Below are 12,194 nucleotides of genomic sequence, written 5' to 3'. Positions count from 1 at the left end.
ATAGAGTGTATGTGACACGAGCTCTACGGACGGCGATACTGGATGCCGAAATCTGGCCAGCGGCTTTTACGGATCATATGGCGTACGTCTGTACGATTTCACTAACGCGTCAGAAGATATGGCGGAGTAAGGGTCACTGGAAAATGAATTGTGCACTTTTACGTGACACTGAATGTCGCCGGACGATAGAGGCGGCCTGGGAGACCTGCGTTCGCCGCCAACGAGCATACACCTCGGTTCTCCAGTGGTGGATTAAATGCGCAAAACCAACGTTACGGAGAACGTTGATACGATACGGGCAGGACAAATCGCAGTGGAACCGCACGACGGCTGATTTTTATTTTACAGCCCTGAGGGAGCTGATGACCCAACAACCATCGCCGGAAAGGCACACGGCCATGCGCAGGATAAAAGCCAAGTTATTACAGCTGACGAGACTAAGAATGGAAGGTATAATGGTCCGGGCGAGATTGGCGGACACAGTTGCTGCCGAAACCCCCTCCATGCACCACGTAGTACGTGAACGCCAACGACGACGCAGGACATTGATCAGGGAACTAGTCTCTGAAACTGGCCAGCAAGTTGTGCACCAGCGTGATATTGCGCATTTTTTACTGACTTTTTCCGCCAGTTATATGGACCTGTACAAGTGAACCACGAGATACTACATGATGTCATCTCGGAAATGCCAGATAGAGAACCACCACTGGATGCAGAGACTTTCATCACAGCGATAACAGAGGACGAGCTGACGGATGCAATTGCCAGGGGGGCTCCGAACAAGTCCCCAGGACAGGACGGCTTCCCAATTGAATTTTACCGTGCCTTTGCATACCTCATGGGACGGACCTGGATTCAGATGTACAACGAACTCCTGTTACCGCAGACTGAGATACCTGCCAAATTCACGGAGGGTATCATCATCCCAATGCCCAAACCACGCGGTGGCAGAAGGCCAGGAGATCACTCACTCTCTTGAACTGCGACTATAAGATTTTCGCGCGCATCCTTGGGGCTCGCCTGCGGTCTTCAATTTCTGATAGACTCCTCATAGATCAAACTTGCCTCGGCGGTAAGAGTAACGTACATTCGGCGCTCGGTGACTACCGAGATATCATCGCATTAGCAGCGGCATGCCGAGTGCGTGGGGCACTCGTCGCTATTGACTTCGATCATGCGTTCGACAGAGTGGATCATACCTTTTTGCATGCGGTGATGGGCAGACTGGGAATCCCCCAGGCCTTCATTCTAGTGATCATGCGACTGTTACACGGCGTGCGATCAAAGGTCTCGGTGAATGGACGGGGCAATGACTACATTGTTATTTCAAGGTCAGTTCGTCAAGGTTGCGCCCTTTCGATATTTTTGTATGCAATGGCTTTGGAACCCTGTCTATATGGTCTCCGAAGACGGTTGGAGGGAGTGCCGTTGCCACAACTGACCTTTCATTGCCGCGCTTATGCTGACGATGTGATGCTGGTGGCACGGACAGGCGAAGAAGTACGTACGGCGTTGGCATGGATACAGCGATACGGGATGGCGGCAGGAAGCGTGCTTAATCTACAAAAATCACGCTGCATCAATGTCGGTCGAGGATTACAACCGGGAGAGGAAGGCCCGCTCATGTTAGTTAAGACCATAAAATGCCTAGGTATTACGTTCCACACGGATGTGCAGCGGACAGCAGCGGATAACTACCGACGCATATTGAAGCTGATGCGGACAATGGTGCTGTTACAGAAATTAAGAGCGTTGGATATGATTCAGAGGGTGACCTATGTTAACGTATACCTAGCACCGAGACTCACTCACGTAGCGCATGTCCTGCCTTTAACGCGCACAATGGCATCACGGATACAAGCAACTTTCGGAACCTACGTGAGTGTGGGACACCTGTTTAAGATCCAATACACAACGCTTACGCTACCACCTGGAGAGGGTGGACTTGGTCTAGTGAACGTATATGAAAAGGCACGGGCGTTATTCGTCAGTACGATTTTCCGACAGTGGCGCGGTCAATTTCGCAATATCTCCGGTGCGTTGGCCGATGTAATAGCGCCCACTTCAATGCTGCCCCCAGTCAATGTGGACCATATTTCACCGAAGCTTTCACATTTCAAGTCTTTTTTTTTTTTTTTTGGAGCTTAGCTATGTCAGAGATTCCTTCCCAACAACACGACTACCGACGACGCGAGATGTATACCAACTCTTACTGCGCCGGTGTCCCAGGAATACCCTGGAAAAGAAGTACCCAGACAGGAACTGGCGACAGATATGGCGCGTTATACGGAACGTTTACCTCCCAACGTCGGTACGCTCAACATGGCATGTGGTGGTAAATAGGAAGTTCGCAACGAATCAACGGCGGCACGCGATTCATTTGGCAGACACTCCACTATGTTTAGGCTGCACAACAGTGGACACTGATGAACATCGTTTAGCATGTAGTGGGACGGCTCCAGTGTGGCACTTGGCACAACAGATATTGGCGTTCCTGTTACGCTCCGCCCCTCACACAATTTCATCAGACACACTTTTGTTTCCCCAAGAATCTTATTTTTCGGTCCAAGAAAAACCAATGCAGTGACATGGGTACGGGGAATGGTGGTGGGCTACGTGTATAACGAATCGGAAAAGGACAAAATTGATTTTTGGCATTTTCTCCTGGATGGACACACGAAGCTGCAACAGCATAAGAAATATGGGCAAGACTTCGCTAATTACTTGCGACTTACATTTACCGACCCGCCGGCCAGATGGGGTGTGACGGGTGAGAGATGAGATAGTCGAAGAAGCCGAGATAGACATCGATCACACTTACGGACCCTTAGTTAATTTCGAGAAGACGACCCAGTCTTACACCAACGTCTGGAGAACGAGTCGATAGATGGCTCTCTTGCTCTATCGAACGTCGGGTCGTGAGCAGGTGTCGCCCCCGACACGAATTTCATTTCATTGCTACAGGAGCATGTTTCTTTTGCATTTGTACTATCCGCAATGTCTTCATCTCTTTCATTTGGGCATTTTCAGTTTTATTCATTTCCTTAATTACTTAATTTTCTAATTAGGCACTATTTGTCAACATATGGACATTGTAGACACTATTTATGCGGTAGTACAACAAAATGTATGTCAGCAAAGGTGGTAAGCCTGACATTGGAAAAAAAAAGTCGCTGGATCGAATCTCGCACCATGCAACTTTTTTTTTAGTATTTGTTTTTGGTAGTTCAAATATATATATATATATATATATATATATATATATATATATATATATATATATATATATATCCCGGCAATCAAAAAAATAAATAAATGGATAAAAAAAGGTGGTAAAGTGCTTGCCCGAGGAAGGCAATTCCTAAAAAAAAACAAAAAAAAGATGGATAGAGCGTCTGCCATGTAAGCAGGAGATCCCGGGTTCGAGTCCCGGTCGGGGCACACATTTTCACCTGTCCACATCGAGGTATAACAACAACACCTGTCGGCAGCTGAGGTTGTCAGTTAGTCATCATGTAGTCCAACAAGTGACGAAATTGGATTACAAACATAAAATCGCAAACTTTTCGATCTAATTCGGTATAGAGTTAGATGCATTATATCTGGTTCTTTAAGCTGTGGAAAAACGATTGGGATTATTAATCTCCTACTTCATCAAAATAATCTCTGATTGAAGAACACACACACACACCTCTTCAGCAATATACGTATAAATTTCTAGGACAAGTATTTTGAAACTTGAACGATACTGGGTATTTCTCATTTTCAGTTTAGGAGGACGTAATATCGCCTGATGAAATACTACCGTTCTCGCGTTTCATTTCCGATGACACTGGTTGTGATAATTAAAACCATATGAAAGCACTCTTTTCTACGGGTCGCCATTATTGTCAAGACAGCTTTTACATTTGCCAAATGTATAGCAAAATTCTGAATCAGTAAACGCTGAAGTATTTATTCTTTCCAAACAAGATGAATACAATTTGAGGCATGTAATTAGTGATCATGTTAACCCACATATGAGTTATAATGCATTCCTCAAAATATGTAAATTAATGGCTCTGAGCACTATGGGACTTAACATCTATGGTCATCAGTCCCCTAGAACTTAGAACTACTTAAACCTAACTAACCTAAGGACAGCACACAACACCCAGCCATCACGAGGCAGAGAAAATCCCTGACCCCGCCGGGAATCGAACCCGGGAACCCGGGCGTGGGAAGCGAGAACGCTACCGCACGACCACGAGATGCGGGCATGTAAATTAACGTAGAGTGAGAATACATATAGTTTTCTAGATATAAGGAAAGATGACGGCTTAAATAACGGCGTTACTGTATTAATTCCAGTAACGACATTCATATTTAACAGAGTAATAAATTGAGAAAGGCTCAAATTGCAATCTGTATTATGTAGAAGTATTATCCGAATATTCTATGTCCTTCATGCAATGTCTAGATTATACGATATAATAGCTTTCAGAGGAAGGATGGAGCTGCATGCAAATGCATGCAGATATTAGGCTTTTTTTGTATGTGTGTGTGTGTGTGTGTGTGTGTGTGTGTGTGTGTGTGTGTGTGTGTGTGTGTATGTGTATGTGTGTGTGTGTGTGTCAGAATTTTTACTGGCAAAACATAATATCAGATTGCTGCTAAAACAGCATCTAGGCAACCAGCGCATGTCATGTCGTGCGTTTGCCCTGCTGCTGCATGAAATTAAGCAGACGGTTCAAGTTGAAAGTGGGATGGAGTCGCTAGAGCCGCACTGCTGTTCACAAATTCTGCTGATGCTTCCGACTACAGAATTGGTGCAGTTTTATCGGGTACGAGCCAACATGGTATAGAAAGACGAACTGCATTCACATCCACGACAGTACCTATTACTCAGACGAATTACAGACTGAAAAAAAAGGTCTTACTATTTCCTTTGCTGTCTAAATTTCCCATGAATACATTAATGGTTGACAATTCCTTTTACTTTTAGATCATAAGCCACTGCTAGCTATGTTTGGGCCAAATAATAATGTTCCCACCAGAATGGCACAATGTTTACAGAGAATCACTGCTTATATCAAACTACGATTATGAAACAGTTGTCAGGTTCGCATTTCAATACACGAATGAATACTTAGTATGACGGCTGCCAAAAATAATAATCTTGGTTATTGGCTGAAATGGTTCTAGGCACTATGGGACTTAACATCGGAGGTCATCAGTCCCCTAGAGTTAGAACTACTTAAACTAAAGGACATCACACACATCCACGCCCGAGGCAGGATTCGAACATGCGACCGTAGCAGCCGCGTGGTTCCGGACTGAAGCGCCTAGAACCGCTCGGCCACCGTGGCCGGCCAATCTTGGTTATTCTTCTCACGTATATTTCATTTTAGATATGTGAAGACACTGGTGAGAATTATCCATTAAATGCCATCTTGATGGCAACACTTGTGTCAAACGATCCAGTCGTACCGAAATTAAAACAATACAATAAATCGGAGTGCTCCCCACACCAAAAAGGGTGGTTCAAATGGTTCTGAGCACTATGGGACTTAACATCTGTGGTCATCAGTCCCCCAGAACTTAGAACTACTTAAACCTAACTAACCTAAGGACATCACACACATCCATGCCCGAGGCAGGATTCGAACCTGCGACCGTAGCGGTCACGCGGTTCCAGACTGAAGCGCCTAGAACCGCACGGCCACACCGGCCGGCCGCTCCCCCCCCCCCCCCAAAAAAAAAAACTTACTCAGTAAGCTTGAAATTAAATCGTACTGGCACATGAGATATACTCTCACTATTTACACAGGTGTCACTCTGATCATACAGTATTGGAAAAGACACGAATCGTGATTCCAGAAGTGGTTAAATAGAAAGGGCCTAAAATGCTACAACAATGCCATTGGGGCATCGAGCGCACCAATCGTATTGCCAGCAAGCACTGCTATTGGAAAGAAAAAACGGATAAAGTATTAGAAGTGATGTAGGCTAAATGCCACTTATGACAAAAATACTTGTGGACTCCCCTCCGGTAATATTTTCTGTGGTGACAAGGACTATGTCGAACCATTTTTAAGAAGCTACTAGCTGATTATCATAGACGTATTTTCTAATTTATGCACGTGATTCAAACGTCGTCTATAAGTTCCATGAAAATAATCTCAGCTACGTCAAAAGTTTTCTAAACTGAAAGGCTGTCGAAATCAACAGCCAAAGGAAATGGTGCACAGTTTTTGTCACAAGAGTTCGAAATTTTCTGTAGACGTCATGACACAGCACGTTTCAAATTCATACCATTTCGCGTGGAAGTAAACAGAATGACTGAAATATTTGTAGTAACATTAAAATCTCATATGACGAATGTAACACACGAGTGCAATAAGGATATTGCATTTTTAATGCTTCTCCCACTACACGGAGTCACTCTACATGATATAAAATCAACATTGCATGTAAAATGTCTAATGTCAGTATTAATGCCATTCTTCCACCCACAAAACTAGCATACAAAACAGTCGAGAACAATGTTTTTAGAGTCAGCGATTAAGTGCTCATTACCATAAACAAAAATGGAAAGAAGTCATAGGTAACAGCCAGAGTGATGCAACAGCTCGGGTACATAACGTAGCCCGCATCTCGTGGTCGTGCGGTAGCGTTCTCGCTTCCCACGCCCGGGTTCCCGGGTTCGATTCCCGGCGGGGTCAGGGATTTTCTCTGCCTCGTGATGGCTGGGTGTTGTGTGATGTCCTTAGGTTAGTTAGGTTTAAGTAGTTCTAAGTTCTAGGGGACTGATGACCATAGATGTTAAGTCCCATAGTGCTCAGAGCCATTTACATAACGTACAGAGGCCAAACTAATGATGGTACCACAACACGATACGGAACCCAAATGAAGCTGCAACATGTGCAGGCATATGTAGATGGAGCTCCTGGGCTGTTATCTTCTACAGGCTCGCACGACTACGATGCAGTCAGCCATCTTGGGGCTTTCAGCCAGCGGTCACCACTGACTTTACCACTCCCAACAATGCCCAGCATGCAGGAAACTTACAACATCCAGATGGACGGCTGCCCCGTCACACACATTTTGGGTACTTTTTCCTTCGACCGCTGCAAGCAAATTCGAGGAGGAGCAACAAGAGTGCACGTACCATTTTTTTTTTAATTCACTTGTGGGGCAAGCACTGGGAAGCACGAAGCTAATGAATCCGCTCTCACCCCTCCCCCTTTCCCTCTCCCTGTCACCATACAGGACATGGACGTTGTGTCCTCCAGAAGATACACGACACCCTGCATTCTACTCCAACGGATCTTAGTTACTTCAGGTTACGGTCCAAAGAGGGCACATATGACAAGAACTATGTTACGCATCCGCCTCACATAACAGGTGGAAATCCATCTGCCAAACGTGAAAATAAGCAGACACAAGGCTCTATTCAGCATTTACTCAGAATCTTCTAGATACTACCCCAGGAGAGTGTCTAACCTCTGTTGCCATGGAATTTTGCCACGGCTGTCCTCTAGCATTATTTGGGCTATGTGGCGACTCTGCATAGTTACTCCGCGCAAGCAAGCTACCTCATAACAGCACCTACTCGCTAGTAAGGAGTTCTCTTCCTGTCACACTACTATGATTGGCGCTAAGAGTATTTCGTGAATACAATCCGGCCGGTATTAGCTTTACTGACGCTACAGTTACTACCAATAGTTCACTGATTGGTCCTAAGAAGTGTCTGAGAACCGTACGTGATTTCACGTAGAGACTCAGTACTGTCTTCAGGCGGCAGTTATGGGGTAGAATTCATCGACATCAAGATCGCAACTGAAAGCAGGGTATACTTCGGCGGCCATAGAATAATATAGCTGACAGCCTTAAATACCAAAAGAAGTAACGGACATGTAGGCCTAGGCACCAACCTGGTAGGCGGAAGGGCTAGATCATTTAGTCGTGGGATGCGGTCGGCATTCGCCGCCAGGTGCTGGGCTGTCGGCAAAGGCGACAGCAGGAGCCGCAGAATCGGATTACTGCGGCAGGCCGTCACATAGAGAGCAGCGGCCCGACGTCAGGGGCTGAGACAACACGGAGCCGACAGGCAGGGCTGAGGCAATGGCACAGCGACTAGCTTGCGAACAGCCGCCGTTGTTAACACCGGCATCTGTGGGCAGGCCCTGGCGGTTGGCGCCGAGGGTCTAATTCAAATCCCCCTTCCACTTCTGCCCCATTCGACCTCAGACGGCGAACTCACATTCGACTCAAAGTCACGATCTTGAGTTACATGTTGACGACTCCTAACAACAACCTCAACCGTGACAGCGTTATGTAGTACGAAATGCATTTAACTTTAAACATCAGTTTACGCCAATAGTCCTCATTTGCACCTTTTATTCCACCCACTGTTTATCTCAAAGCACAGATTCATTTTTCTGTTCAGATAACTTCTAGAAAATGTAAACGTGGATAAATTACAAAACTTTATCCGCAGAGTGTCAGAGTTTTTCTCCATTCTTCATAAACCAAAACCTCTTCCAGCTACCGGGTGGTTATAATTAAAGTGCAGCTACTCTCAGGGGTCCAGTGTGGGCTGTAATTATCGTATGGCGGCGAAATGTAGATATTACAATGTGTTAAGATGGAAACGATTTAGGCTGGAAAAGAATTAGTTCCAGTTTTGACCCGCAGGTGCAAATGTGGCGCTGCGAATGAAAGAAAGACGAGTAGAAATGATTCCACGTGTAATGCATTAGAAACGCGATGTGGCCAAAAAAGGTATTACAAGTAAGAAAAGCATAATGTTGATTTTATTAACAACAGCTGCTTACACAGTTTGTTCATTATGAGCACCGGATACGTCAACGAGGGGCTACATCCGTGAAAAGACGTCATCAACAGTTGCTCGAAGCAATTCGATGGAATATGAGCAAAGTGTTCCTACATAATTGCTCTCAGAGACGGAACGTGTCCTTGGTAAACGCGTTCGTTCAGATAGCCCCAGAGCCAAAAGCCACATAGATTAAGATCAGGTGATCCTGCAGGCCATGCGTCTGGAAAACCTCTGGAGATAAAACGTTCGTGGAAGGTTGCATTAACCTGATCTCTCGCTAGGGGAACGACATGAGGTGTAGCCCCATCTTGCATGGAAATAGTGGTTTCCACACTGTGGCGCTCTTCCAAGGAAGGAATCACATGCTGTACAAGGACGTCTCGATAACATGCTGACGTCACGGTACACCTGACAGGACCTCTCGCTGTATTCTCTTTAAAGAATAACGGACTGACAGTAAAGGTGCTTGTGAATCCACACCACACAGTCAAATAAGGCGAGTGCAATAGCTTTTCGTGAGTAACATTCGGTTTAACAGTACCCCAAATCCAGCTCCTCTGTGAATTCACGGCACACTGTAGTGTAAAATGTGTCACGCCACTCCATAGAATATTGCCCGGGCACATGTCATCACCTTCGATCCATGCCAGAAAGAGCAAATTAAGAACGTTGCTGAGGATCATGCAGTTTCTGTTGGTGCACCGTCTCTCACTAATTTGTTTTGCAGAGTAAATCGGTTTCACATTGACGTATTAGAACATCTACCAAATTTAGCTCCCATACGATAATTATAGCCCACACTGGACCTCCGTGAGTAACTGCCCTTTAATTATAACAGTGCGGGACATTTTTGCACATGTTCCATGCAGGGAGATGGGAAATAAATTTTTATACATAGTCGCTATGCTTTGTCAACGGAAATGTCCAAGCTATCAAATGGTGGGTCATCGTTCATGTAGTTCTCGTCTAGTAAAACTATACACTATGGGGACTGTAATATCACCGAAGTGATAACTGTAACACCTAGAGTCGTAGTAACGAAAATGATTTTCACACAACTCGGAATATACTTAGAGCTTACAAAACCAGTCCGTCCTCGTAAACCAAGAAAATACGTTGTCGCGCCAAGTAAGAGTCTGAATATAAACAGCCATGAGAGAGCCCGTAATCACAGCGAAGTAGAACGGAACACGGTGCGAGTGGGGATCGTCAGTGAAAACCAGACGGCGGATTATGCAGGATGTTTCAAAAAGAGTTATTCGATGTCACAAGACTACATCTTTTACACGTATTCGAAAATTTAATTTTTCAACAGGACGAAGTGTCACCTCTCTGGCACATGCATGTGTAAGCAGTTAGTTTCTTATGAGTGAGCTGCCGTAGGGGCAGTAAGGGGCGCACTGACATCCAAGGTCGTGTGATCTCCTGATATGTGATTTTTTTTTAATGAGAGTATGTGAAAGACTCCGTCTGCCTCCCTTTCCAACGACTTACGAGGAACTCCGACTCCGTATAGGAACTTCGGAGTATGCAGTAACTCCAAACGTGCTCGTGAAGGCATGGTGCAAATTTCATGTAGTCTCGATATTTGTCCTTCATCCGGTGAACGGTACATTAAATATTTATGAGGCACCTGTTATCTCTTAAGAGGAACACCCAGACACATCCATATTCCGCCAATAAAAAGAAACAAGGGTGAAACGGACTTCTTTTCTAAAATACTTCACATAAAATGTCACCTACTTTTAAACATTTCTATACGAATTATTGCACTCAAATTCTCAATGTGTAGTTATAACCAAAACCATTCCTTCTTGCAGTATTTATCTCAGAAATCTAGTGTTAGAAATTCCTGTGTAGAGGTACTAAATAGGAGGCTGGTCTAATGAGTTGGTGTCTATGTCCAGTGCAGAGGTGTAATTAATACTAGACATTTCAGTTGGAGTTACGAGACTAAAGTTCTAACAGGACGAATCGACACAGTTACTGTATTCAAAATGAAATTTATACTGTGCAAAAGAATTATTGCTTCCCACAGAGAAATATTATTACATTGAATGGAGTGTGCTCCAGAATGCTATAACTAAATCTGCAACGTTCTTGTTATGACATTGCAGATTACTCATATATGTAAATGGCATCGTGGCTGTTGCCACAAATCGAGGACTGGAGCAAACGACAGCATATAATTAGCGTAAATGTGCGGCGAGGGCGGCCCGCTGACGTCACAGGCACTCCCGCGGGCCCCTGTAAATAGGCCGGGCGGCCAGGACCGCGGCATAATGGACGTGGCTACCAAAGACAACCGCGTATTGTCTGCTGCCTCCTTTGTTTGTGCAGCCAGGATAGCACGCTTAGCATCGCCATCCCATCGGCATCACGCCGCTCTCTCTTCAATTAAACGGCCGAGCAGAAAGTTAAAGGCGACGGAAAGATGTTTTAGAGTTTCCATCCCTAACTAGTCATATAGTCTACAAATCGCTTCTTCCACCTTGCATTAGCTGATATGTATTAAGGGGCTAATGGTGGTTCTCTTCCTAGTTTAGATTAAAATACACAAAACAGAAGATATCTTGGAAGCGGTAGGAAATGACGGAACGCTCCAAACTACAAGATGCTGGCAGCAAATTGGGAGAAGTTACTGTGCGTGAAGACGTGTGAAAGCACTATTTTTAAGTTGTAGTTGTCGTCGGTAGTGAAGCAGTAAACTCACAGAGGATACTAGAATTGTCAGGAAGAAAGCGAAGGGCTCAAATACGTGCAAATCTACCTATTCTCTACTTAGTCGAAAGTATACAGGCTTTCTCGGAGCACAAATCTCTCAAATACAGAATACTAAGGGGGTTAGATATTACATTGCTACTAAACCAGTGTAAAGTTTACTAGTCCACGTTTCATCAAACGGAAGTCATAATTTATAGGTTATGCATCGGTTAATTACAATTATTTAACCTCCAATCGTAAGTTATATACCAAATTAAGAGCAAAATGTTCTCTTTTATAATCTACCGCAATCGTAAATTTCACAAGGGTTTAATAATCTAAGGTTAAGGTAACAAGGGAACATCACCTACTCGATATCATATATTAAAAAGAAAAAAAAGCACCCTTGCAAGATATCAGTCCCAAAAATCTTCCCGCATCAAACTTTGGGCCATAATTCTAAAAGTTGAGACGTTCTGAAAGTACAGCTTTTAAATTTCTCGAGCACTGGTTGTTTTGATTCGCTCCGCCCAACTGCAGCCACTTAATGTACGAGTGTGAAGTACTGTACAGCCGAGTGACAACCAGAGCCCTTCTGCTCGCGGGATGCTGAGAATAGGAGAAGAGAGAGAGAGAGCCCGTCTGTTCAATGTGGTTTTGAAATCTTGTT

This window comes from Schistocerca nitens, chromosome 3, assembly GCF_023898315.1.
Source record: "Schistocerca nitens isolate TAMUIC-IGC-003100 chromosome 3, iqSchNite1.1, whole genome shotgun sequence".
Taxonomy (NCBI): domain Eukaryota; kingdom Metazoa; phylum Arthropoda; class Insecta; order Orthoptera; family Acrididae; genus Schistocerca; species Schistocerca nitens.
The sequence above is the reverse complement of the archived record's forward strand: the minus strand, read 5'-3'. Positions refer to the sequence as shown.